At 40.2% G+C, this 27,901-nt stretch overlaps 1 protein-coding gene and 1 long non-coding RNA gene across 5 annotated transcripts in view; both read left to right on the top strand.

Annotated features, from left to right (window-relative positions):
* Nucleotides 1-27,667, top strand: part of LOC136791711 (uncharacterized) — a 77,384-nt gene extending 49,717 nt beyond the window's left edge. The window contains exon 2 of the long non-coding RNA XR_010834268.1: nucleotides 1,473-27,667. This is a non-coding gene — a long non-coding RNA (uncharacterized lncRNA). The remainder of the gene's footprint in view (nucleotides 1-1,472) is intronic.
* Nucleotides 1-27,901, top strand: part of RORA (RAR related orphan receptor A) — a 414,152-nt gene that overhangs the window by 89,646 nt on the left and 296,605 nt on the right. The gene's annotated exons all lie outside the window — the stretch shown is intronic.

Genomic DNA, 27,901 nt, shown 5'->3' on the forward strand with positions numbered 1-27,901 from the left:
TGATTGGTATATTTTGAGAAGGATAGCTTACAGCTTTTTCAGGTACTGAAGATTGTACTTCATGTGGTAATAACGCATAGGTGTGGCACTTCTTAGAAAGTGGGTTCTCGAAGTCTGCACAACACCTCCTCGATGCTATTAAAAACATCTTTGTGATGAAGCTCAAAATGTGACTAAAATATTTTGATACTGTTTTTAACTTTTTTGATACATCTCTTGGCTCTAAAGATGAAAGGGTTTGCTCCTCGAATTTACACTTCTCTGATGTGATTAAAACCAGATAGGTGTACTCTAAATAGAATGCGCTCTGTGTGATGATAGGTATGGTTTACTGTTCTTTGAGAAGGAGGTTTCGTACAGCTTTTCTTGACGAGTTGCTTGTCAGTGTTTTCAGCAGCCCCTCCTTTCATCTATTATTCATTTTGGGAGAGTTAATAGTATGGTTTGGGCGTGGGCTGGTACCGGGAACCAGTAAACTATAACCCCATGCAAAAATAAGAGATCTGCAGAGCTATCAGGCGTAGAGGGGAAAGCAGTCAAAGCGCGTGGTTGTTTTTTAAAGTAACTCCTGTATCCAAAAAGAGCCCCAGTTATATGCTGTAAACTCTCCTTTAATCCCCCATTTGACTGCTTAATTAAGCAAACAAAGCAATTATCTTTTGTGGACCATATGCCTGCATAAGGCATGATGTAAGTGAAGACCCCTGTACCCTAGTGAATGGAGGAGGAGATTGATGCCCATTCCTCATAAGTACTGGAACATACAGCAGTATCTGTGAAGACTGCATCTCAGATTTTTCTGGAGCACGTAAAGACAAGCTAGGATGTTTGTATTCACTGTTCAGGTGTTGGAGCCCTGGCTGGCAGCGATTGCCCAGAGAGGTTGTGAGGTCTCATCCTTGGGAATAGTCAAGAGCTGTCTGGGCAGGGTCCTGGGCAAGCTGCTCTGGGTGCCCTGCTTGGGCAGGGGTTGGGCCAGAGGGACCCGGAGGTCCCTGCCAACCTCAGCCAGCCCGTGACGGCTGGTTGTGTCTATGGTTTGTTCCCCGTGGTTTACTGTGAGGTCTGTAGGGCTACAGTTTGGTGTGTATGTAATGACTGTGAAGTCCTACGTGACCGAGGATATGTTGCAGTCTCTGTGTGCATATAGATGGATGTATTTATAGAAGAATCCCTGTGAATGTGAGAAATAAGCCTTTGAAGTGTCAAGCCAAATATTCTGGGGGGAAAAAAAGGATTTCTTGTTGGCATCAGAAGCTTGCATTTCATGTAGACTTGTCTCATTTTACCCAAAATATCTCCCCACAGGTTAGGAGAGCTGAAAATAATAATAATGCGGCATGTAGGGGGAGGGAGAGTGAGAGAAAAGAGGGAAATAACAAACATCTCTGAAATGTTTTTGTTCCTCCTTACTTATGGCTTGTTTCTTTCCAGTAGCTTTTTCTCTCATTTCATTTCCTGTTCTGTCACAGAGCTGCCAGAGAGCGAGAGCCGCCTTGCTTCCCCTTTGGTCAGACCCCTGCAGGTGTCCTGTTGGCAAGAAGTAAGTGATGGAGGACAGCTTTCAGTCTTCTCTGAGCAGGCTGGAGCCTGCAAAGGTTCTGTGATGGTTAGGCAGTGTGATGGGAGGTCCGAGATGGATGTGCATGCCTCAGCTGGCTGCCACCACAAAACTAGCCCAACCCTGACGTGAAGCTTTCCTTTGTTCGTTGCTTTCCTTTGGAAAAGAGAAGGCATACCGTTACTCCAGAACCACAAAGGTGTCCAGTAGTCTTCCGTTAAGCTGCAACAGTGATGTTATGAGAGCAGGCTGAGTGATTTTTGGATATGGATTAAAGCCGAGGAATGTTACTGAAAGGAGGTTTTTTGCAAAGCCAAATAAAAGGCAGATGTTTTTCAAAATTTACTCTTCAGTTGATGGCAGTGTTTTTATGTATTACGTCCATTCCAGAAATAGGAAAGCAATCATTTTTATCAGGAACTGTTTCAGGCAGCAGTTCAAGGCTGGTAGGGGTCTTTGCACACGTTGCCACTGGGACATCTCAAAATATTCAGTTGGTGCTTTCAGTGAGAAATCCTTGCTCCCTGTTAACAGGTTTGGAAGTGATTACCTGCATCCCTTGCTGTATCTTCATGGCTTGAATACAACATGTTCTGATCCCAATCAAAATAGCAGAAAATATTTTGCAAGTAGTTTGTGGTGTTAGGATGAGAATTGCTTGTAGTTAGTTACTCGTAGTGTCCATTATTTTTGTGTTGTAGGTGGTCTTTTCCTTCATTGTTGTGGTTAATGTAACTTGTATTACTGAACCTAAAGAAAACCAAGAAGGCAAGAGGGTTCACTTAGAAATGGGACAGAAGATACTCTGTTTTTAAAATGCCATATACTTCATATTGTTGTATTAAGCTTTTTCCTGCTACACTGTAAGCTTGTGTGCTAACAGCATGCACTGCTCAGGGGTCATTTCAGTCCTGAGGTACTAAACCCTTCCAAACAGTGTGATTTTAAAAAGGGTTTGTGAAATCTAGCCAGATAATTTGTTGTGCTCTGTATTTGAAATCTATTATTGTTAATCCTGCATTGGTGTGAATTGTGTGATTGTCTTAGTTTTGTTCTTGGAAAGTATTGGCAAAATAGCAAAGGCATCAACATTTTTATTTTAGTGTCTGGGGGGCTCAATCTTCCAGTGCAAGTGCGGACAACAGTAATAGGTTGCTAGGTGCCATCTTTGGGGTGTATTTTGAGTAATTTTACAGAGACCCAAATGAAGTGAGCAAGCGTGTGGAATTAAGAAAGCATTGAAACGTAGCTTCAAATTGCTGTAAGAGTCAAAAATTGCAAGTGCTTCATCTTTTCATGGAAATAGCTGGGTTGGACTGGGCTTGCACCTTGGCATTTGAATTGACTTGCACTGCTGTAGGTAAATGTTAACATGCAGCAAACACTGCAGGCAGATGAGCTGGCTGCCAAAAGAAGGGCATTTTTCAAGTGTATTGCTGTAGCATTGAATGAGAAGCTGAGAATATGGTTTCTTTGAGAGATTTAAAATATTAAAGAAGCCAGTAGCAATAAATGAGAGAGCACCCATTGGTTAACAGCATTTGGCTATATATCAAGACCATTTCTGGAAGTAAAACTTGTAACATAAATTACTGAATACTGAATTACTGCAATGTGTTAAGGATTCTTTTTAATTACAGGATGTTAGGGCTTCAAAAATAAAATTCTTCAAAGTTAATCACGGAGTAAAATAACTCCATATTTAGCTGAGCTTCAACTTCATTAAAGCTGTTCAAACGGCTGATGGAGCCCTAATAAGTTTTGTTCAAAGATAGGAAATCTTTGAAAATTTTCTGCAAATCTAACTCTGTTATCTTTGATACACTTTAATTGGATATTGCTGTCTCTATTCATGTTGTCCAGCAAATTGCATCAATGATACGGTGTTGCAATGTATCCTGTTATTCTGAAATTAGCAAATTAGGGATTGTGAGGGCTGTTTTCGAAGTAGAATTTAAGCCTTTCAGGTAATACATGATCATCACTCAGGTACAAAATATATTTTTCTCTTTATATAAATATAAAACTGCACTGGGGAGTGGAAGGCAGGAGAAAAATGGAATAAGTATCATTCTGACAGTATCAAATCATTAATGAAGGCACTGGTTCCTTTATTTACAACATATTCAACGTGCTGATCTGTTTTAGGATTGTTAATTTTGAATGTGTTGCTTGTTATATACAAACATTTTTCTTTTCTGGTTTTATTTTTGAGATATAATTTAATCACTGATGCTGTTCAGTTGCTAGTGCTGCAAAGATTGTTTTTCTTCTGCAAAGTAGAGCCACTATGTAGTTTACTACAGAGTATACTCTTATTAGAAGCTGCCAATACTGTGGAGATGATGGAGAAGAATAGGAACCTAATATGTATTTTCATAAGATGAGGTAGACCAGATATGGACCTGATGGGGAATGGGTACTGTCTTGTCATCTGTAGGAGTAAGCTTGCTAGTTTTTCTTGTCCCTGTCGTTTATGTTCTTCTCTCCACCACTTCCCAGGCAAGGGAGCTGGGCTGTGTGCCAGGGCCCTCTCTCCTGGTTGGGAGCTGTTACTTTCAGGACCAGCATCTCTCCATCCTCTTGGTGTCCCTTAAACAGTGTAAAGAGCAGATACCGAAGTAACATTTTGCCCTCTGCTGGGAAACTGGGTTTGACAAATATGTGGTGTGAACTGCGGTGACGAACATTGTGTTGAAAGAAAATGTGCACATCTGAAGGAATACTAACCGGGCTTGTAGAATTGGTTTCTGTGCTTCATTTTCTCAGGTGTTTTAGCAACAGCATAAGTTTCTTCTCTTTGTGTGGTGTTTTTTTCCTTTATTACACCTATTCATTTGACATCAATGTTGTCATTAGAAATCGTCTGTGGCTCTTAGGCTCCAGTGAAGTCCTTTGTCCCAGCCCCTTATAATAACGGGCTACTGCATTCTATCCTGCCATTGTATTTATGGATCTGATTTGTCGTGTAAAAAATGAAGCGTGCAAAAAGTGGAAATGACCTACTTTCTAGTTCTGGTTTGGAAGTAGGCAAAATATTTTGTATTTCTTACATAGTTTCAGCTGAAGTTGCTGGAAGGATCATTATAGAAGTATTTTTTTTTACTTTGGTGTTCTGAAATTTAGTTAACAACAAATTTTTTTTTCATTGCTGTTATGAGATGCTGCTTGAATGAGCCCATACATCTTAAATAATTCTACGTATGCATAGCTTCTTTCTCATATTTGTCTTGTTATCAATGATATAACTCTTTCACTAAGAAGTTGCACAACTTTTCATGAACATGATGCTTTGCATGGTGTTTAGCTGGACAAATATCTTGCTGCACAACATCAGAAATGAGAGAGCCCAGTGTTCTGAAATAATACATGTTAACAATACCATTTTAGTGGATAAATTTTGTGCCTGTATACTGAAAAACATCAAGTTATGCTCAACTTTCAGTGATACAAATGAGAAATACTGAGAAAATACTGTTTAGCTTATTCCTGTGTATCCAAGATCCTCCATTTTACTATCTGTATTTTTTGATCTTTACTTAACTCTGAAATTGTGAGGCTGATTAACACAAAGCCCTTGTGCTTTGTTCAGGTAAATGTAATGTATTACTGTATTTTGGGGGTGAAATTTATTGCCGCCCCTGCAGTGCTGAGCAGCTTTGCAAAACTTTTCAGAATCTTTCAGCTTTCTTTCATGTAGGCATACTGTTAATTGTGGCTTGAGAGCCCTTCTGTGTTGAGATGGATTTTATCCTTGGGAGTATTTAGCTGAAATATGCAAGACCCTGAACTGTGGCTGGTGGCCGTCTAGAACTGTAGGGTTTTTAGAATGAAAACCTAGTGGTTTATACAGAAAATACAGATTGTGAAAGTCACTCAGAGGACAATGTTATCGAAGATGTTTTGGCATCTGTCTTCGGTTCAAATATTTGGCGTGCGTTAGAAGCTTTATCCGTGTAATTTAGTAGTCATTAGGTACAGTGGGGGTTCTTGTTACTGAATTTGCCACTCCATGAAACAAATTCAGGTCACTGTAACTGAACAGTATTAGCTTTTTTCCTGTAAGTTGACATTTTATCTGCAGCTCTGCCCCAAGGAGGGAACTTACTACTTCATGTTACTTTTTTTTTTTTTCATAAGGAATTTCTTTGCTGCAAGAGAAATAGCTCAGGAACCAGAGACAAACTAAAGAATAGGCCCATGCTATTTCCCTGATAGCTTGTGAAAATGGCAAATACATGTTTTAATTTTTTGCCCAGTTAAAAACATGTTTAGTTTTAAACACCCGAGTTTTCCTTTTCTTCATCTTTATAGTTTTAATTAATTTTACTTCATGAAGCTTGATGACTTAAAAAAAAAAAACAAAAAAAGGCACTTATGAAGGCCAATTTAAAATCCCCATGAAGCCTTTTTTCCTCAAGAATTAATGCGATGAATGCTCTGTATCACACATTCATTGTGTACTATGGGATCAATTTATATGATCTTTATAATATAACTCCCCCACGTACATAATCTATGTTTGTTTGGTGATCCTGTGTGTATAGAACTGTTTTCATGTGTATCATTAAACGAAATCTTGTTTAAAATTACTTCCTCTATAAGGCTCACAGGGAAGGCTATTCTTTGTACACCTTCTTGGATCTGTGCTTTTCCAGTCATTTAGCTGGGAAGCCCCACTTCCATAGGAATGGCTTTCTGTTAAGTGTGGAATGATATGTTGTGCCAGAATGTTTGCAAATGCACACACTAATGTGCAGGTGCACAACCCTGTCATCAGATTTGGTGAACATGTCTCTGAAGATTTTCCAAACTTAGAGAAGAGGGGAAAAAAAGTCAATTGATGAGGTACAGATGTGCTTTATGTAATCGTACTGATTTATGAGAATTGCTGTTTTATGGTTATGGCAGTATTTTGAAGCTAGAAGGTTTGGATGCTGTTCCCAGCTCTGTTGCAGACTTGTGACGCAGTCATGCACAAGTCATTTGGTGTCACTGCCTCAGCTGTTACTGTTGTCAGGTTCTTAGAGGTCCTTTGATTGCACTGTGTAAGTAGGCATGTCGTTGTGGTATGAATGAGCTTATTGCAGTAACTGTAAATTTATCAGGATTATAATACTAATAAGCATAAAAGCAACACTAAGAATGTTGCTCCTGCACATTATTAAGTACCAAACAGAAGGGAAAAATCTACAGCTGTATGAGATGAATTGTATTGTACTTGATCATTTAAATATTTTTTTTTCCATGACTCAACTGCAAGCATTTTTGTGTTACTGTAATGTTTTTTGAATCTTGAAGATAATGCAGATAGCATTCTTGGTTATTATGGGGGTACTACAATGGATAATGTGAAGTGTCTTTATTTACATCATTTCTCTTCACATCAGGCTAATTCCATTCCTTGTAATCCTTAGCGTTCTCTGTCTCATGTGCTCAGTTACACTTGTTTGATGTTTTGAGTGATGAAGATTTCATATTCTTTGTCATCTTGTGAAGTAAATTGTCCCGTAATAGTGATAGTAAATCTACTCAGTCATGAAATTCAGAGCTGGTTCTTCCTGCACAGAGCTATATTGCAAACATTGCCGAACACAGATTTGTGACTGGAGTATCACAGTAGCTGTGAAGCTAGCTCATTAGATAAAAAAATGAATTGCTGTTTGAAGGCAATCTTCCTCCTCACTTTTTTTCCTTGAACAGGTGCTTCATGTTCCACCGTGTATTTACTGAATCTCAAGAGTGACCTGACTTTTTGCTTTTGTCGGTGGATGGTGTCAGTGCAGCAGAGCCATACACAAATGTATTTCCTTCTTGCTATATAACTTGTCCAAGAATACAGGAAATGGATGGCAGCAGTTAAATGGGAGTAAATATTATCTACGTGTTTGTAGGACGGAGGAATAAATTGGGGAAAATGGAAGACAGCTATTTGATGATTATTGAGAGACAGAGAGAAGTAGCCAGCTTCCCCAGCTACCTTTCACAAGTTAGCCAGCAACTGTTGTCTTGATAAATAGCTCATGCTGAAACTGTCCTAGCAACAGCTATGTTTAACACTGCCTTCTGGTGCAGATTATGGATAGCAGTGCAGGAAGAGCACTTTTCATACTGTCCTCTTATATAAACAAGCTGGAAAAAGGACCATTCAGATACTGGTTTAAAAAAAAAATACTTGATTATATCAAGGAAGAGACTGTAAGTGAAGTGCAAATTAGTAGGTGAGCGGAAGATGTTTTAAAAAAAAGGTATAGGTGAGATAGAGGAAAAGTGACAAAAATAGAAACCAAGAAGAGATGAAAGATGGGAATAGAGAGCGAGGGAAGGTTAGGAAAAATATGAAGTGGAACCAACATAAACTCTGGCTTTCAGAGTTAAAGATGACAGAAATTACAGTAGCTATTCATCTCTTAAGCTTGGCTGAATGCAGAGGAGTGTAAAAGTTAAGGTCCCGTTAAAGGGCAGGTCAGCATTGTGACTTCATCATTCTGTGCTCCTACTGCAATACAAGGGCTTGGAAAAAGGAATGAGATGAACTAAATGAACTAAAGGTACATTGGAACATAAAATACTCCCTTCTCTTCTTCTCTTTTTTCTCAAGAGTTTATGATGATTCAGCATGAAATGCAGGCAGTAATGCCCACTGCTTTGAACTGGACTTAAATGTCTAGAATGCTTGCCGCATTACAGGTGGATATCACCAAAATTATATAAATTTAGGTTGTCTCCATCCAGATGACAATTACATAATTGAATCAGACCTCTACCCTTTATGGTCTCTTTTATCTGACAGTGTTCTGTATTGGCTGCTGTGAAGGGAAGTGTGAGAAAACCTGCAATGCCCAATTAGGGAGTAATGTGGCTCTATGTGATTTTTTTTTTTTTTCTTTTTGTCTCTGCTGAAGACTGGCTTATGCCATGAAGCATTTGGATTTCTATCCCTTCTACATTTACTTAATTCTGTGCAACATAATACAGGATATTCTAATTAGCTATATGAATCCCAAATCCTTTTTTAAAAGCTGCAACACTGATTATCCTGTATCTGGTTCATCCATTCTTTGGCTGTCTTGTAATACTCGTTCACTTGGTAACAACCCTCCTCGGTTGGTACAACCATAGTGAACTTGATAAAAAACATAAGCATAAGAGAGAAGGTTAAGAATTAAAAAAAATAATAAAATAAAATAAAAAAAAGAGAGAGAGATATTCCCCTATTTAATGCTGGTAATTCCAAACTAGTTGGATTCTCTTTTTAAGTGTTGTCCTCAAATTGTTCTTTATAATCCTGCAAGACATGATGTATCAGTATCTCAGCCCCTCAGAAACTACTGAAATCTGTTTGGTAGCTGTCATTGTACTACGTGCAATTTTTGACTGTCACATTTCTGTGTTAAAAGATTTTTCTTGGCACAGTGTTCTAAGTTTTTTGTTGGTGGTTTTTTTTTTTTTTTCTATCGCAGTGATCTGAAACTGAAGTTCAAGTATACCTTAAACATTTTCCTGATAATTAAAATTTGGGAAGGAGCATACAGCTCTCTTCCTTGAGAGAAGGGAATTAGAAAGAAAGTAGAAGAAATGTTGGTGAGAAGTTACTGACTTCCTCTGATGTATTTTGCAGCCTCACCTCTGGTACTGTGTGCGGTTTTGGGGCACCGCAGTATTATAAGGACATAAAACTATTAGAGAGTGCCCAAAGGAGGGCAGCAAAGCTGGCAAAGGCTCTAGAGAGAAAGATGCATGAGGAGCAGCTGAGGTCCCTTGGTTTGTTCAGCCGAGAGCAGAGCAGGCCAAGGGGAGGCCTCACGGTGGCCTGCAGCTCCCTCACGAGGGGAGCGGAGGGGCAGGCGCTGAGCTCTGCTCTCTGGGGACAGCGACAGGACCCGAGGGGACGGCATGGGGCTGGGACAGGGGAGGGTCAGGCTGGGTGTTGGGGAAAGGTTCTGCACCCGGAGGTGGTCGGGCACTGGGACAGGCTCCCTGGGGACATGGTCACAGCACTGAGCTTGCCAGAGTTCAAGGAGTGTTTGGACAATGCTCTCAGACACGTGGTCTGATTTTTGGGTGGTCCTGTGTGGAGCCAGGAGTTGGACTCGATGATCCTTGTGGGTCCATTCCAACTCAAGATATTGTATGACTCTGTGATGTATCAGTTGAACTTTAATCCAGGTTTCCCATAATTTTTTAATGGGAAAAAAATTACTATATTTTTACTAAATAAAATGGACTTGGTAAGGTAATAAGTAGTTGTCTAAATTCAGGAAACCCTTCACATGCTTCAGGCAATCGGTAGTAAAGAAAAATAGAGGTTAAAACCTTGGTTAGAATCATTAATGGAAATTGAGCAATGTATCTAACACAGAGAGGGGAAAATGGTTTCATATGTGAGAGATGATGTGTATCCTAATAAGACATCTTTTCACACCCACCAGGAATACAACATACTCTGTTATATCCCGTCTTGTTTTGAGTAGGAAGAATATTTTTTTAAGAAAAACACTTAGAAAAGAGAAAAGCAAAGAGGTTTTCTCATGTGCAGAAGATATCATGAATCATTTCCATCCAAGTATGTAGCAAAGAGGAGGAGCATGCCATATGAGAAAGAATATGTGATAGTTTTCAGTTGGCCTTCAGAAAGAACGTGATCTGTTGGAGCTCTGACTGCTTTGTGACAAAGGAATTACCTTCAGTGGGGAAAAATAAAAACTTGAGCCCTCTGCATCAGCTGGAATGCTAAATATATTGAAATATATTCTCCTGAGTTGTAAAAAGAAACAGCTAAGACGGCGATTGGAGACGACAGATCCCAGAGGGGTAACGAACAGGCGCCCATATGGTGGTGCCTCTGATAGGCAGTCCCAGGCGGGAGGAATGCTGTTGCTGGATGGGACGTGTGTGCTCTGGTGAGAAAGTTGAGCCGAGAGGCGGGCACAGCCGCAGGCTCTGAGTCATATGGCAAAACCCATTTTGAAATGGCAGAGAGGTGTATGACGGGAATGGGGGAGGAGACTGAATTTAGGGCGATTCTGGGAGGAACCTGAAAACAAAATACTTAAAGAGGGTGTTGAAGTGGGTGGCAGTTGCCCTTTCATCTCTTTTACTCTCCTGGCAAACTTTCTTGCTTGGTCGCTCCCCTCGTAGAATCAGTATCCCACCCATGAGCAGCAGCCCACCTGTTTTCACTTTCCTGGATCTCTAGGGCAGCTGCGAACTGGGAGCGAAAAGGCAGCACCTTGTATCAGAGAGGAGGACTAGACAGAGCCTGCATGGAAGGGAACCAGGAAAGCGGCTCCGTCGGGAAAGCATTCTTTGGTGGTTTTCAAGGGGCATGTATTAAGACCTTCTTGGTCTCCAAAGTCCAACCTATTCACCTACACACAGAGAGGAGAGAAGCTGTTGTGGCTGGAAGAGTTGCTGGCAGCTGTTCTTGGCAGCTGTCTGCTCTGACTGTGCCTTGAGGCAGCCCTGGGCGTAGATACTTGAACCCAGATTTGGGTCTCTTCCTGTGCTGGCGAACTCTAGAGGGAATGAAACTGCTGAGAAAAAAGAGCAGTAGGCAGCCACACCTTGGAGCTGGACAAGAATGCCATCTCTCTTGAAATGCAGTTGCCATTTGTAAGAAGTCAGGTTCCAGTTTTTGCATTTAAGAAACTGCTGGTCAATTGGTTTAAGAGCTTCTTGTCTTCCAGTTAACTGTTACTGTAAGAAATAAATTGTTGACTTCTTGGTGTATATTTCAGAAAGTGACATTCGTTGCTTTTCCTGTCCTTAGATCTCAGATGAGACACAAGCAATTGCACACAAGGAAGCCTCTGGGGGAGGAGGGCAGAGAGGGGTGGATCTGTTCTGCTGTCTAGCAGAGGAGCTGAGCACAATTATTTTCATAAATTTCAGAACAGAAAGACGTAGAAGTTGAGGGATGGTGGAGGAAGGGTTGTGGTTAAGTACACCAGCTCTCCCCATGGACTGAAATAGGAAACACATAATCTTCCTACAAATGGAGATGTATTGGCATATCATCTAACATCTGCACTGCCAGAAATATGAAGCCAGGAGAAAGGAGGGTCTCCAGCTGCCGCATGTAATTGAATGGGAACAGTTTCTGCAAGGATAGGAGACCTGAGAGGAGGCTCTCTGACTTACCACCACCTAGAGACTGCTTTTTATGGGTCTATTCAATAGGATTAGGGATTTCCCTAGGTAAATGAAGGCTCAGTCAACAGTTACTGTGATCTTGAAGCTCTGAGGTAAGCAGAAGTCTGTGAACAAAATTATATAGTCGTCTTCTTTCTTTTCTTTGTGAATTGCTTGACAGCTGAGTGGGAGAGACAGCCAGGGATAGCTGAGGGAAAAGAAAATCTGCGCTTCATTCTAACCCCTTTGCTCACTCGTTCTGGAACTTGCCTAGCTACTATCAATTCCTCTTAAAAAAGAGATCTTTTCCAAGGCCTTTCTGTGCCTGGTTGTTACAGTATCAGCTGAATGCTCTGCAGGGTAAAATTCTGTTTCCCACATCTGCTGTTTCTATGAGAAGACTTGTTAACGTAACCGATTTATGGCATACTTAAGAGAATATACCAATAAACCTGTGCATTTCAGCAAGAATTTTTATGCAGGACTTTCCCTTCAAGTAGCAGTACGGTTTGATGCCTTCATATGAAGGTTTTGGAGGGTTTTTCTTGTTTTAATGAAATGATTTTTTTTTAAAAAAAGTCTTATTTCCTCAGCATTTAGTTATAAGATGCAGGTTTGCTAGTCCTTCAACAAATGGTACAATGTACTGTCTTTTTTTTAATGGCATCCCAAGGAATGCATTAATCTTGAAGCTGAAATACTTTGACATCACATTGAGTGTTGAGTTGCTATAGTTTCAAGGGCAGTGTTAGTACTAGGAAGACTGTGTCCTTGAAATGTGCACACGGGCAGTCCTGGGCTCCTGTATGTTTTGTGAGCAGAACTTGGGAAGTAGCCTTTCACATCAGCGGCTTCGTTGCAGGGCACAAGGAAAATTTGGAGGAAGATGTGCAACTTGATTCTTCTTTGCTAATAGCCATTTTGTTAGATTTGAGTAGGTAGAGCTTTGTGTTGCAGCTCTCAGCACTTTGATGGAAAGAAGAAAAGCTTATGCCTAGTGTGCGCTGTGTACGCAGGAGGAATTTCTATGGCAGGCAGAACTCAGAGTGAGAGAAGGTACAGAAGGGGGAGAATTCCTGTCTTGGTGATGAATAGATTCTTCCTGCAAGCCAGTCGCTTAACTTCACGAAATACATGATTCAACCTTTAAAAAAAAAAAAAAAAAAAAAAGCCGTATTTTTATCAGGTGCAGATAGCATTATTGTGTATGTACATATACTTTCTCTGAAGAAGCAGCAATACAGCAGTATGTTTTTTAGAGTATAAAATGGTAATTTTTAATAACCGAAAAAGGTGTATTAGCTACCTTGCTTTACTTTGCATTTAAGTGTCTTTAAAAATAGAGCCCTAATTACAGTTGTCCCTCGAGTCCCATAGCCTGCAAATAAGAAATATAGCCATTGAATGTTTAAAACAATATGTTATTTTTCAGTATGTCTTAGAAATGAATTCCTCTGAGTTGTATTTAACGCGTTTATTTAGACCAAACATATAATAGCTTCACTGTGGATAACAAAATGCATCTCTCAGAAAGGATGATTTTCTTAAGTCTTAATGAATGCCTTATTGAGCTGCAATGAACAGACCTTCTTTACAGGCTGTTTCTGGTAAAACAGGTACGGTACCATGACTGGCACAGTTAAATTGTCCTCTGATTTTTCAGTTCCTTCCTCAGGGTAGCCAAGGGTGAGTTGAAATAACGGCATTTAGAGCTGTGCTTGATTTCTCACCATATCACAGGTACATTTCCCTCTTTGCCCAGCTAAAACAACACAAGCACACTCATGAAGCTTTTCACAAGCTTCATAAATGCATCCCAGCCAGGTAACCTGTCAGCTGGAGGCCTGGGATTCTCCTGCCCATCAGGTGATTTTGTAGGGGTTGAGAGATTAGTAAGACTTGGTGGGTTCATGGAAACACTGAGGAGTCCCACAGTTAGCTTATTTTCCCCTGTATTACTCAGTTTATTTTTTCCTGATCCTTCGTCTTTCACCTCTGCTTTTCAGTCTAGCCAGTGAAATTTGCTTAAGAAAAAAGCTACCTGTAGTTCTGGGAGAAGTTATTTGGTCCTTAATGAGTTCAGCGATGTGTTTAGACCATCAGGATTAGCAGTTTTCATCTAGAAATACAGCTTTCTCACCAAAGCGTACAAGGGAGGAAATGGTGCCAGGAGAGTTCCCAAGACTTCGAATTCTGTACCAGGGATTTCCAACTTGGAACAGCTGTATGTACCCTGAGGTTTTCATGTTCATTTGTCATCTATCTAACAAGCTCATGGCACATATGTATATTTGCCTGTGAATAACAGGGAAATATTTTGGATGTCTGAAGGGAATGCAGTTAATCAATTTGATTCATTGCAATACTTATTAGCCCTGATGGCTGAGCCTCAGAAGGTTTGCCATTTTCTTTGGGTAAAGTTCACTGCATTCTAGGCCAAAATTTTTGAAATAAATATCTTAACTTTTATTACCCAAAGAAATTGTCAGATCTCTCCAATGGTTTCAGGTGGAGTGAGGCCAACTTTTTTTTTAAAAAAACAACAACTGATTCAGCTGAAATGCAGAGTGCAGGCATGCAGAAATTAGGGTTGGGGGAATCTGAATTAAGGTGTGGGTCCTGCTCAAATCTTAGGAGGCCATTTAGGTAGTTCTTTTTATTTTGACTCTTTGCCCACTGCTACTTAACAGCTTGTAGAGATCTTTTGAAACTGTATTACTTTATGCATTAGAGATTTGCCTGCTTCCACCCTCCCCCTTCTGGGATTCTGTGAGGCTTTCTTCTCGTATGCTGTGCCAACAGCAGATTTTGCCCGAGTATTCTTTTTCTCATTAACATCAATTGAAGTGAGACATCAGAAATCCAGGACCATTTGCAATGACAGGACAGTGCCAATGCTCTTCCTTTTATAACCCATAGGAATAAAACTATGCAAAGCATCATTTCATTATTCACTTTATGATAGCCTGCATAAATTACAGATCATAAGCTAGAGAAGTAATTTTCATGATATCCTTTGTCAAATATCCAAAGTTTAAATTTTGAGAGGAAATAAGTGGAAGAATGAAAAATCAAAATCCTATCACCAGTGGATTTTGGATGTCATATTTTTTTGTTAACACTTCTAGCAGGATAACCATGTTAGCCTAGTTTGGGAAGTGAGGATGGACATGAAGCTGTCTATTTTTTTGCTGTTTTAAATCATGTGTGTGCTGAAAATTATTTAGTTTTCTTTTAAAGCTCACTGATTATTTTGCCTTGTTTTACTATTTTATTTTTTTGAGGATCTAATAGAGTGAACACATCCAGACTGATCATTATGAACGTTGCTCCTGTGCGTTCATTAAAATATTTTGGGTTAATTAATGAGGTAAAAAACGGTTGAATTAAGTGGAGAGAAAGCCATGCTATAGCGTACACTTACAATAAGCACCATGACCTTTTTTATTGGATTCTGTGAATTTGGTCCACGTGGGCAGAACAAACCATTTTTCCTCATGGGGATGCAGCCAGAGCAGCCTCTGCCAGAGCTCAGATTCATTCCATTTTTCTGCTCCTTTGTTTGCAACTATTGTTCATGTTGGGATACGCCAATAGCCGAGGGGGATGGCAGCAGGCTGTTCTCTCAGATACACCCAAACCTTAATAACATGACGATTAGGCACATGATAAATATATTTCCTGGCTCAACATCTTGAGCCTTGCTACCTTTTGAAGCTTACAGAAATGGTCAGATATTTCTGTGGAGAGCAAGACAAAGTAAGAAAAGAAAAAAAAGATCCATCAGTCTTTGGGTATCCCTTCTGATGGGATGTTGCAATCACACTTGTCTCCTGTAAATAAACATTTTAGTTTAGGGAAAGCTTTAGGAGGTACAGGGGGGCACCTTCATTATGAAGGGAGATGTTTAGGAAAATTGAAGATATTAAAATAATAGCTGAAGTTCAACACTAGTTTGAATTAATTTAATGCAAATTGATTGAATTGAGGGACTTCGGGACTTCTAATTTAAAACAAACCAATTCACCTGTTTGATTTTTGCTAATTTTCCTTGTATTCTGGTCAGGGGTCTGTAGAGCATGACAATCTTTGGTCTGATTAGGGGAGCAAGAGAGTTTTGGGGTTTTTGTTTTTTTCTCTCTGTGATCATAAGAAGGAAGTCTGGATTTTAAAGAGAAGAGATAGAAAGCCTGAGATGCATTCAAAGGTGTGATTCAATGTTTATATGTTTTCTTACAGTTCCTAGGCAGAAATAAGCTTTAAAATGCAACAAGAAACAGATGTAGTTAATAAAAAGAAAAGAACACGTATTAACATATTGTTTGGTAGGAAAAAAAAAAAAGGGAAAAATCACCCTTTCTATCAAATGTGTTAAGATCTAAGCGTTTGTTTTTCTAGATGGACAAAACATACCATATTTGCCAAGTGGCATTTCAGGGTGCTTTTAAGGCATGTTTAAGGAAACAGATTTTCATCCCTTCCTGCATGTGAAAGACTTAGAGCTGCAACATTCATAGATCCTTTTCCTTGTATCACAGCTTTCTGGGACACAGATTTTAGATGTGTCTGGATCCAAGGCGATGTGATGGAATTAGGAAGTAACACTTAATATCCTGTATTTATTAATTTTGTGCTTGTGCAAAATCAACCAAGGTAGCTTTTAGGAAGGTTGCTTAGGATGTCAACAAATCTTTTTAGATAGAGCAAAATAAAGGACATTCAACAGTCACTTCACAGAGTTCTTAGATTGAGGTAAAGTTCATTAGTGAAGATGAAAATAAAAAAATATAACCAAAGGCACTGTTAGTGTAACTCTAAATGTCACACACCCCTTACAGAAAGTATCTCTCAGATTAACTATGGAACCCCTGGATTTCAAGAAATCAGTTGCGGGGGCAGGAGAGATAGTCCTCCAGGGAGAAATGTAAAGATGCTTCCTGCCAACAGTAAGAACTTATTAGGGAAACTAATTGCTATAAAATAATACAAATAAATACCAAACCACAAACAGCAACAAAAACAAACTACAGAGAAGTTGTCAGACTGAACTAAGGAGGGAAAACAAAAAGATTTAAATGCTGCTTAAAGATTAGTGGAAGAATAGACAGCGTTTAGTATAGTTGTGTCTGAAATGGCTGGCCAATTTCAAAGATGTTACCAGGATTCATTTGGTACACCTCTGTAAGTGTGTCAGAGTTCTGTTGCCTTCAAATGTAGCCCTCCTGAGCTTGCACCTCCGGCACGCTTCAAATAAAACATGTTGTGTTCTTGGTCATTTGGATCTAAATCATTTTTTGTGCTATCAAATGTCATAAACGTGTTCATTGTGCCCTGTGCCACAGTGGCCATTTCTTTCATTGGTTTGGGTTTGATTTGTGTTTATTTCATCCAGCAGTGTAGTAGGAGGAAGTTGTTGCCCTTGTCTGATCTGCACATAAGAGGATGGCTGGATTATATGCTGTCTGACCTCTGTTTTTTCCTGCTGTCCCACTTGAGCAGCTCTGCTGGCCTTTCCCATTTTAGCTGCTGTGATTTTCAGGGTCCATGGAATATAAAATGGCTGGCAAGCTGTTGCAAGGTACAGTCACCGTGGAAGCTATTGTTGTTTATGTATTCTGATACAAGTTTAAGTTAAAGCTTTCCGAATGTTCTGCTTTAAAGTTAGAAGTGTTAGAATAAGGGCACCTCTGTTCTTCGTGTGTCTACGAAGGTACTGTTTCTTACTTGTGTGATCATAATTATTTTTAAATGTGGTGTTTGATCTTACACCATTCTTTTAAATACAGAGAAATGAAGGACTTGTCTGTTTTGAAGAATGTGTAAGCACACAATGGAATACCTTCCACAGAGTTGCACTGACTTGTGCCTAGGCCACTGGCAGGATTCAAGTGTGTGGTACAGCTGGTAGCCACCAGAACTACGGAAGAACTTAACTAATCTTTCGATGCTGATAACCAGCAGTAGCAGAAAGGTGAAACACAGTGGGTTTAAACTTTTGGTAACAGAAGTGGTGAACTTGAGGAAACCTGCTAAATGTGCAGTAGTTCTCTCATTAGATACAAGAGAACCAGTGTCCTTTCCAGCTTGTCGCCTTCTGCTTGGACCTTTTCTGCAGTCAGGACATGGCTCCAGCATTGCCCTGTTTCTGGAACCTCTCTTCTCGTCTTCTTCCACTCAAGTTCTGCTCCTCCAGGGTCCGTGAGTACATACTGTGAGAGGGCAGGAAGAGCCGCCTCCTTGTTCTCAGTTCTGGTGCCAAAGCTGTGTGTTTGTGTGTGTGAATATTGCTATATTTTCAGGATGTCGCTATGTCAGATTCTGGAGGTTGGATCTGTTCATCACTAGGGGTGATGCTAGAGCTGTTGAGGTGCACAAAGTGTTAGCTTCTCTTCTCTTCTTGAGGCGCTTGAAATTTTGTGTGCGTGAACTTTGATCTACTATGAGAGAGGGTTATCTGTACCCCTTACCTCCTGGGCGTGGGTACCCAGTGTGGAGAAGTCCCTCAGAGAGCAGGCAGGGTGCAGTTCTGAGCCACGGAAACAGGACGACACATGCAATTTGAACTATGAATGTAGCTGCCTGCTTTGTCTCTAATGTGTGCCTGATTCTATCCCTGTTACCTTTGGCAGCATGTCAGACCATCTTCTGTTCTCACTGCTTGTATTGTCAGGCATTTCTTCTGTCTACACCTGGTTGTTGTTGTTGTTTTCTTTTTTTTTTTTCTCCCCTTTTAATGCTAACTAGTTTGCACAGGAACTGTGTCTGTCTGTGTGTTATCACCAGACGGAGAGGAGTATTTGGTGTGATAAGGCAGAAAGAAACAGAAAACAATAGTGCTTATATGGGAGATGTTTGTTTATTGTGCAGGACTGAAAGTTGGGAAGGTGAAGAGTAAATGACTCTGAAGAGAACTAATCTGGGAAGCCAGAGCTCTGTATTAGCCTTGGTGTTACAGAAGAGAGGAAGATATGTTGCACAGCTTGAGGAGGCAGGACTTCTATTTTCTTTCTGAAGAGGGTGGTTATAGCCTGTGTGTGAAATGCTAAAGAGAAGCTCTTGGCTTTGTGCCACTTGGAAGCCTTTACTGTGGCTTGCTTCAGCCTCACTGGTAACCAGGGTTCAGGAGGGTGCTCCGTCCTGGATGGAGGGCTGAGGGAGAGCTCTGCAAACTGTCAGGTTGTTACTGGAGTTGTCACCAAGAGTGTTTTTTTTCCAGTGTCCATAAACTAGTAATAGGCAGGAGGTTCAGCCTGTGAGTCGAGTCCTTGTCTTTCCAGGAGCTTGGGACGATAGTAGGTTTCACCAAAAATCATTTGCCAGGAGTCAAAACTATTTGGATTTTACAGATTTGTTCTTCTCTTATGCCAGATTTTATGCTAAAGTAGGAATAAAATGTTTTTATTTAGCAGGAGAACTTGTGTGCATGCTTCTGCACTTGTCATGTGTTCATGTCTCATCCTTTTAGTTTAAGCTAGTCTATTTTATTTTGATCTTTAACCCCTCAGTTACGAGAAAAAGCAGGAGCTCAATATTGGACAACTATTTACTAAATCATCTCTAATTCCTGCTTCTCAACTGGTGTGTCAGTTGGCTCAGTCAGTGTGTTTGTAAAGGAGCAGCCTTTATTTGCAAATTTATGTCTTAGAGCATGTCCTTCCTTTATTCCAGGTTTGAACCACTAATCACTGCCTGTTTCCATGAAGTAAGTACAGAAGGTTGTCCCAAGCAGCTGTCAGAAAGTACTAGTTTGGGATTACACTCACATGTGTAAATGGTGCACTGTAGGCAAGTTCAGTCCGACGTGCTCAGTGGAGACAGGAGCATCAGGAGTTTAAATGTACTACATTTGAAGGAATATGACCTCATTCACAGGTTTACAGGTAAAATTGGTCACCAAAAGGTGGAGATGGATAAAGTTCAGAAGGACTCTTGGGATCCTTTCCCTACTGCTCCAGTATAAAACATTGCAGGCCTGACATAGTGCCTTATAACTATGGGGTGTGTTTCTCTCACTCATCAGGCGCTGCATATGGCTCAAGGCAGTTTACAGAGTTTGTGGGGTGATGCTTTGATAAGGCAAGTAAATTCTGGTTTTCATTGCCTTCTTGTTGATTGCCCACTAGTGAGCATTGGTAAACCCTACCTCCCTCATAGTAGAATACCTTCGTTCAGAAAAGGGAAGAGAATAAGAGGCCTAGGCCTTCAATGCTTGTAAAACATGGAAATATTAAGCCCCAGCTGATGGCTTCATCAACATTTTGGTCCCTAACCAGGTCCAAAACCTGGCTTACAGCTCCCAGGTTGGTTTCTGCAAGGTTTGGGATGAGAAGTCTGAAGAACTTTTTCAGTAAGCAGTCCAGAGCTTGATGTGCAGAGGTGATTGGAAAATAGAATAGGATTTTTTGTTTGAAATGGATGACAGAAAAAGAGCAAGGCCTCACAAGCCTCTCTGTGGCAAAGAGAAATAAGGCATGTGGCGATTGACAGATTTACGTATCTGGGTAAAATCTTCCACCTTTCCAAAAGAAGAACTTTTTCTTTATGCAGTGTTAGTTTCAAAGCCTCTAGCTCCTGCTGAGCCTAATGGCAGGTATGTTTCCAGCTACTTCCTTTTTATGCTTGAAAATGGGATCATTCTCAGGTCTGCTCATTGTCATCTTGTAGCTTTTCCCTTTCACTAATTTCCCCAAATGAGTTGCGGCCCACTCGGAGGACTACAGGATTCATTAGAGTGAAGCTTTTTGAGGATGTCCTTGGTGTTCTAATAGGAAGGAAAAATCCCAAAGGCTGCCAGAGATAAAGATCACCCACTGAAAGGATAAAAATGAACAATGCTTCTCACAGCGAACCTAAAAATACAGTACTTGGTTCTCTCACCCGGAGTTTAGTTATTGAAATAACAACTCGGTCGTACAGTGCCAGAATTATTTTCGTCTCAAGAAAATATCAAGTTTTGCAAATGTAAACAAAATGCAATGTCAGGGAAAACATGTTTTCAAGTCTAAACATTACCTGGTGTTCTGGGGTAGGAGGGGTTTGTGTGCGTGGAGGTAAGAAGCTGGAGCTTGGAAGATCCCTTTTTACTACTTAACTCTCCAACACGCTTCCTGAATAACTTTGGATTAGTTGCTTAATCTTTTTGTGCCTGCCTATCAGCAGGTTTTTCAAAAGTGGAATGGGAACAACCATGCTTTTCTGCTTGTGAAAGTGGGTTACAGGTTGCTTTGCTGTGTTATTTGGAGTTCTGTGTCAATGAGAAATAGAAAAACAAGTCGAGTACACTGCAGAGTTTGTGACAGTCTTCAAGCTGATTACTGCTGCCTTTAAACTGCTTATTTATTAGGTGAGCCTATGCTTAAGTTCCTTGCTGAGTGGTCGTTCCACGTTAATAATTAAATTTTCCTTTATCTATCTTAATTTGATTGTCTGCTTAGTGTTTGCACACAAACATGGTAATGACACTTACCCCATTCAATAGTGCATATTTCAAGACACTATAAAACAGCACAACTCTGTAATTTATCTGTGTATAAACGTACACAATATCCCGTTGTGCATGTTTCTGCGTCCTGCTCCAGATCAGAGAACTGGAGGAGAAAGAAGAGGCATTTTTTTACAGCTGCAGTCAGTGCAACTAATTGTTCCTACTAGGTAAGGATATGCCCCTTTTACTGTGTCTCTGATGATGGCTTTTTGTTTCTAGCTACAAGCAAATCTAATTTGCAAATGAAAAATTTCATTATAGCAGAAGTTGCCTGCAAGGGAATTAAAGCAGGCACATTCAAAAGAATTCAGCAGAACATACAATTGCTTCTTAAAGAATGGATTTATGATCCCGGTTCACAATTAAAATAACAATTGCTTTAAAGTGGTACCTATTATTTTTTAAAAGGTTAGATGTTCCAACAATAGAATCTTAAGGGAACAAGTCAGCTTGTGAGCAAAACATGTGGTAGGTAATTGGCAAAGCTCACTTAATATTTTTTGTTTGCTATCCAAGAGCTATTCACGATGCCACTGTAACAGTATGTTGTTGGTACAACAGAGCTGACAGTTTTCTGAGATGAAAAGGAAGAGAATGGAATTAATCACACAAACTTCATCATCCAGTCTGGCATAACTGAAAGAGTGAAGCGAGTTCTGCTATACTTGAACTATTTTGAATAACTGCATGTTTTATTAATACAGTTTTTTCTTGGTTAACCTCTTCTGTGCTTTCTGTCTAAAATGATGTTGTGACTTCTTGCCCTTTGAAGGGAAGCCCCAATACATAGGTAGCCTCCCTATGTCCTAGCTGTGCTGTACAGCAAAGGGGAGTCCTGCAGCAGCACCTATACTGTGCTGTATATGCACACACAGACACATATGTATGTCGGGTTACCTGCTTGAAGACCCTGGCAGGGGACTAGTTCAGAAGGGACAAAATAATTTTCAGTATGTTTTTCCAAGCCTGCTCTAGCAGCTAAGTCTTCTGATAGTGGCTGCTTTGTTTGACATAATGCAGAAAGGGCCTGGCAGAACTCGTGAGAATCCTGCCTCCTTTGGGAGGGGCGGAAAGAGTACTAGGTGTCAAATCCTTCTTGGGCTTCAACTCATTCGTTATGGTTTTGTACTATTTTTACCCCTTGCAGTGTATCATTGGAGGCCATGCTTTCTGTCCCTTGTTGGCATAGGGCTTCTTGAAATAAGGAGGGGTTCCTTTTTTTATTATATTGTTCAGTTCAGCGTGGTGCCACGTGACCTGCAAGTTGCACACTTGGGCATTATCTGTGTTGGTCTCTAGCAGAGAGAAAGCAAAAGGGTCACAGAAAGATAGCATTGCTAGCTTCCAAGGAGACTGCCCTAGGTCTAATCTTTTACATGTTTAACGTCAAGCTATGGATGTCTTTGTGCAGATGACATAAAATACTGGGCTTGTGTTAGCTAGGAAATCACGCTTTCCTCAAAGGCCCACTTTGATTCCTTTCACTTTTGTTCCATTGAAGTTGCAAATTGCATCCACTGTGAAGTAACCTTGGTTTGATGGTATGTTGGATATTTGCCCTGAACCTATTACAGTTTCATCCATCTGGAGCTCGGGTTTGCCATGTTAGACTGTGAAGGCTCTATTCAGTAGTTCTCTCAAGCAGCAATTCTGCAGCAATGCTGTCAAAGAAGTGGCTGCACCATGAAACCATGTAGTCGTAGCACACGGTATTTGATGTCCCCTTGTCAATGCTGAGGAGTCTTTCAGAACTGCAAATTTCTTTCAGGCTTTCACATAATTTCTGTGTCTCTGGAATATAAATTCTATACACAAAGAAGACAAAATGGGTATTTGAAATATTCTTTCAAGACAGACAAATGCTTAAAACACTCTGAAATCTTTCAGCTGCTACACTTCTTAAAAATAGATACACGCGTGTTTCTCTGCATGTGAAAAGCAGCTTGTGATGAATGGATGACTGAGACTACCCCAGAAATGTTGACCACCAGAGGATTGCAGAGATGACAGTTCTCACGACTTGTCACAAATCTCATCATTGTTCTGATAACTTGGTAAATTAAGGTCATATTTAACTTGTTAGGAAGAGAGCTCCTTTTAGAAAGGACATGGTTTTACATTAAGTTTTCATTTGCTTCAAAATCCTATCTCTTTTTTTCAGACAGCATGTTTCTTGGAACCTTTAAAGTAGCGAATGCAGAATTGTGATAAATTGCTCTGGGCCAGGAACTGCATTTGAATACGTATTGCATGCATGTAGTCTGAAGAGCTTTCTGTAAAGTCTCAACTACAAATACTTGTTGATGATACTGTCCTAGAATTGTCTTGAGGAAGAAACCTGGTCACACGTCTTAAGGAAAAAAAAAAAAGAAGCAAAATAACTATGTTTCAGGTTAATGTTATCTTATTTAAGGTGAAATCACTGAATGCTTAAGAGACTACAGCAAGGGAAGCTTAGTTGAATTGTATGCATTTATGATGAATGCTCTGGCACTGCAGCCTAAGACCTGTTTGAGTAAAAAATAAGTATTCTTTGTTCCCAGATGGTTTCATGGTCTGCTTGTTTTTTACCAATGAAATGTCATGGTCTGCATGTGGTCTAAGGGACCTTGCTTTCTAGAAATCAGGATAGATAGTTACCCTGCCCTGAAAGAAACTAGCGTCATGTCCATAGGCGGGATTATGTTATGAGATGACAAAACGAGCGTTTTAAAAGAATATTTGGAACAACCTGACTGACTTGCAGGACACTGAAATCTCTGTGCTTCCTTGCTGGAAAGCTGAAACTGACTCACTCTCTCCCCTGCGTCTGAGCTGTGCTTCTCTAATAAGCAGCTACTCTTAGTGTCACTTTAGTTTATTGCTTGACTGTCTTTTTCCTCATCTATCTTACTATAGTGCTCTAAGTATGACTAGACAATTTGCTTCTTTATGTGATGTGGAAATGTTTTATCTTTGCTTTATAAACACTGACAGTGTTTTTAGCACAAGGATTGCCAGCCGGTCTGTTTTGTTCAGACTCAGAGGCAGCGAAGTTTTGACACAAAGTTTGTTTTCTTTCATAGGCTCTGAACTTTCAGATTAACAAATTGCTTTCTATTTGCTAATCAGCTTAGATAAGCAAAGTACATGTTAACACTGTTGTGCAGATGGGGGGAACCAAGATGCAGGAACATTAGGAAACTTGCTCGAGGAAGTCTGTGGGAGCTGACCTTATTCTGAGTGAGACCCACGCACCATCCTTTTTCTTGTCAGATTCTTTCTTTTTACTTAAACCCCTCCCTCCAACAAGTCTCTGATACGTAAAAGATCTTTTGGTTAGTATCCGCGTGTCTATATTTACTTACAGCTAAAACAATTTATTGGCTTCCCATGTGTGACTGAAATCCTCACTCAATTGTGAAGCGTTCCCTAGCTTTGGAAAGCAAACAGGGCTTTGCTGCTTATCTGGCAAACTGCTTTTCAGAGGCAACTGCACCAGGAAGCGAGTTCTGCAAAAAGTACAGCGAGTGTGCGGTGTGGAGCTGACTTGCATAAAGAAAGTGTTCCTTCACCTCAAGTACCCTGCAGGTCGTGAGCCTGACTGCACCAAGCTGCACACGCTGTCCTCACGCTTAAATAAGGATCTCCGGCGAGTCGGGTGCTGGGGAGGTAGCGGTGTTTGTCCTCTCCTGCGGGAGTGGATGTATGGAGTTAAACGGTATAGGAAGCTCGATATTTACCGTTACCGTGGCAACTTCAGATGATGATTTATTAAGCTTCTTTTTTTTCCACTTTCAGGACTATGCATTTTTGTTGGTCTGAGCTCTTGAGCGAATGTTTCTTTCCACTCCCTAGTGTGTCCTTTTCTCCTATCCATTTCTCTTTTGTGAAGTGATAGAGTAATGAAAATGTGTTTGTAGCAACCTCTGTCAGGCAAACAAGGCTTGATCCGGTCACTACCTTATTAGTAAATACGTTAATACTAGTTACTGCTTTGAATCCTAGCATAACTCCTCTGGCTGGCGGAGCAGTGGGGAGCACAGGCAGCAGAGGGGAGAGTGTCACAAGGCTAACACAACACGGAACACTTCAGGAAGCACGGGGAAGACCTTTTGGCCCAGCCAGGCTGTCATCTTATTGATCGTAAACTCTCCCTCTTGCTCTTACTCCCCTGGGACTGTCTCTCTCTGCTCTCTACCTTGTAGCGGTGGTTTCCGAAGTCACCCCCCTCTGCTGATTGTGCGTAATTATTGCAGTGACAGCGTGGCCACTCTTCTGAGGCACAGTCCCCCTTTGGAGTCTGCAGCCTGCTCTTCTCGTGTAGCTTAGCGCAACTCAGCGAGCCTGACTGAGCGTCTGAAGTTATAATTTGTGATGGATTTGCAAAGTTAGGGCCTCAGTGACTTCCTTGGTCATAATGACATTTGCCAGCCCATTTGCGCTGCTGTTCTGGGGCAAGGACAGTGGTGACCTCTATCGATGTCTGCGTCCTAGCATATTGCAACTGTTCTCCCAGTGCTTTGCATCGTAGGCAAGCCTGCTTTGTTCGGCATTTGGAATGCCAGCTAGATATAGCCCTAAGTAAATTCTCCAGATGCAAATACAGGAGACTTAATAAATTATTCATTTTCGAGCTGCATAGACACAGTTTGAAAATCTCAAGCATGATGGTAACCAGGCCCATGCAAACAAAATGAATGGAACTGAATATAGAATTGTTAAATGAATCTCAAAGCAGAAAAAAATCTTTCAAAATCCTGTCAGCCTTCTTATCATGCATTTATCTTTGAGTAGACAGCAATCTTTATGGCTATAATTTCTGATAACATTAATTTGCATGTAAACATTACGTATTTCAAATATCAGTCTCAAAGGGTTTATTTTTTACTTGTCTTTATTCTCTAAGGTAGAGGTGTGTCCTAGAATTCTCAGGTAATACAGTTCTTGATGCCTCCTACCAGTTTCTGCTGGCAACTTGCCTTCTTAGATAAGATTTATTTATGTAGTAGAGTTCTGGTAGGATTTGGACATATTTGATAGTCCTTTTTTTACTTGATTTTAGCAGTTCATTATGGCTTCTTGTCACACTAAATATGTATTTTTAGGTTTTGATTCAGTATCAATTAACTAAATGTATAAATAGCTAATGCATAGCTTTGTTCTTCAGCTAATCTCCCTTGAATTAACTTTACCTGCAAGTGAAATACATACCCATGTATATACTTTCCATAAATATTTTCAGGTGGGATCTTGAGTTTCAAGTGAACTTGTTTTACTAGAGCTGGGCACGCAGTCCTTGTCTCGGAGAAATTTGTGCATTTTTTTCTCCTCAGTAATCTACGCTGCACTGTTCTGAGGCAGGGATATTTTCCTGCCTTTGTTTCTACGCATATAATAAAGGTACTTTTTAAAGAAAATGTATTTTAGACATATATAAATACAAGGTATAAATAAATTAATGAACAATGCAGGACTGAGTTGTCAGCATGTGGACTGACATTTTGTCAATATTAATATAATGATGATAGCAAATCTGCATATAGGGCTTTTCTTGAAGTGCCTTTGTGTTGACAACAACACAGAGTGGCTTTAGTACAATGCTAGTTCAGTTTTGAAAGTATCACTTTCCACACTGACTTTACACACTGTGAAACTTTTATCAGAACTTGTATTTTTTTGAGTTGAAGACTTCAGTGTGGAGGAGGAAAATACCAAACAACAGCAAAAGTATAATCATAGCTATATCATACAGCAAGGTTGCTGAAGATCGTATATAACATATATTTATATTTCTCCCCCCACCCTGTATCAAAACCATTCTTCCACTATGGTGGACACAGGTCATAGGAAGCATTTTTCAGTTGCAGCTAAAAGTGGTTCCTTTGTGCTTGCAGCCCTCTGCCACTCGGTTTTATTGTTTGATCTGTGCCGCTTTTCAAAACTAGGATAAAATAATTCATCTTTGAATGTTCATTGCCAAAAGATATATTAATATATCTCCCAGCCAGTACTTATTAATATGCCTCTATCTTTTGGATTTTCACATACAGTGCAAGTTTGAAAATGTCCTCGTTAGCTATTACTGGTACCCCATAGAAATCAGGTACAGTAGAAAAGCTCAAATCTGATCATAGACTAAAATTGTAAATTCCTGTCGTTAGAAAAGGCAGCACAGTATATTGTAGCGCTGATATGAAAAAGTACTTTGCCCGACTCACCAGCTGCTACAGGCACATTTTCTATAATCCAGTGCCTGTCAGGCACAGGAGAGGCTTGGTTCTGGCACCTATTATGCAGCAGTATATGTGTCTGATGAAAAAAACTGTACTAAAAGCATGTGGGAAGATGGAGAAGAATAAGGGAAAGAGACGATTCATTTACTGCCTCTGCCTTTTAGAATCTCTCTGCTTGAGAATTCGAATGACCTCCCTGGCTACCATTGATTTTAATGTTAATAATAATAGGATAAGATAAAGAATTAAAAAAAAAAAGGGGGGGGGGGGGGGGGCAAATATCCCAAACTGTGCAGGAGCCCCAGAGAATAACTGGCTGGATTTAGCAGCTGGGGAGCTGCAGTCCCACCATTATTGTCATGTCAGAGCAATCACTGGGAATTGCTGCTGCAATTTTACAGATAGTTGGGGAAGAAAAAAGCAACAATCCCATAAACAGATTGTTAAAACTAATGGCAGAAAACAAACAGTGCAAAAAAAGAAGGGCTGTATTTTCTGCACTTGCAT

Source organism: Anser cygnoides, chromosome 11, assembly GCF_040182565.1.
Source record: "Anser cygnoides isolate HZ-2024a breed goose chromosome 11, Taihu_goose_T2T_genome, whole genome shotgun sequence".
NCBI classification, from domain to species: Eukaryota; Metazoa; Chordata; class Aves; order Anseriformes; family Anatidae; genus Anser; species Anser cygnoides.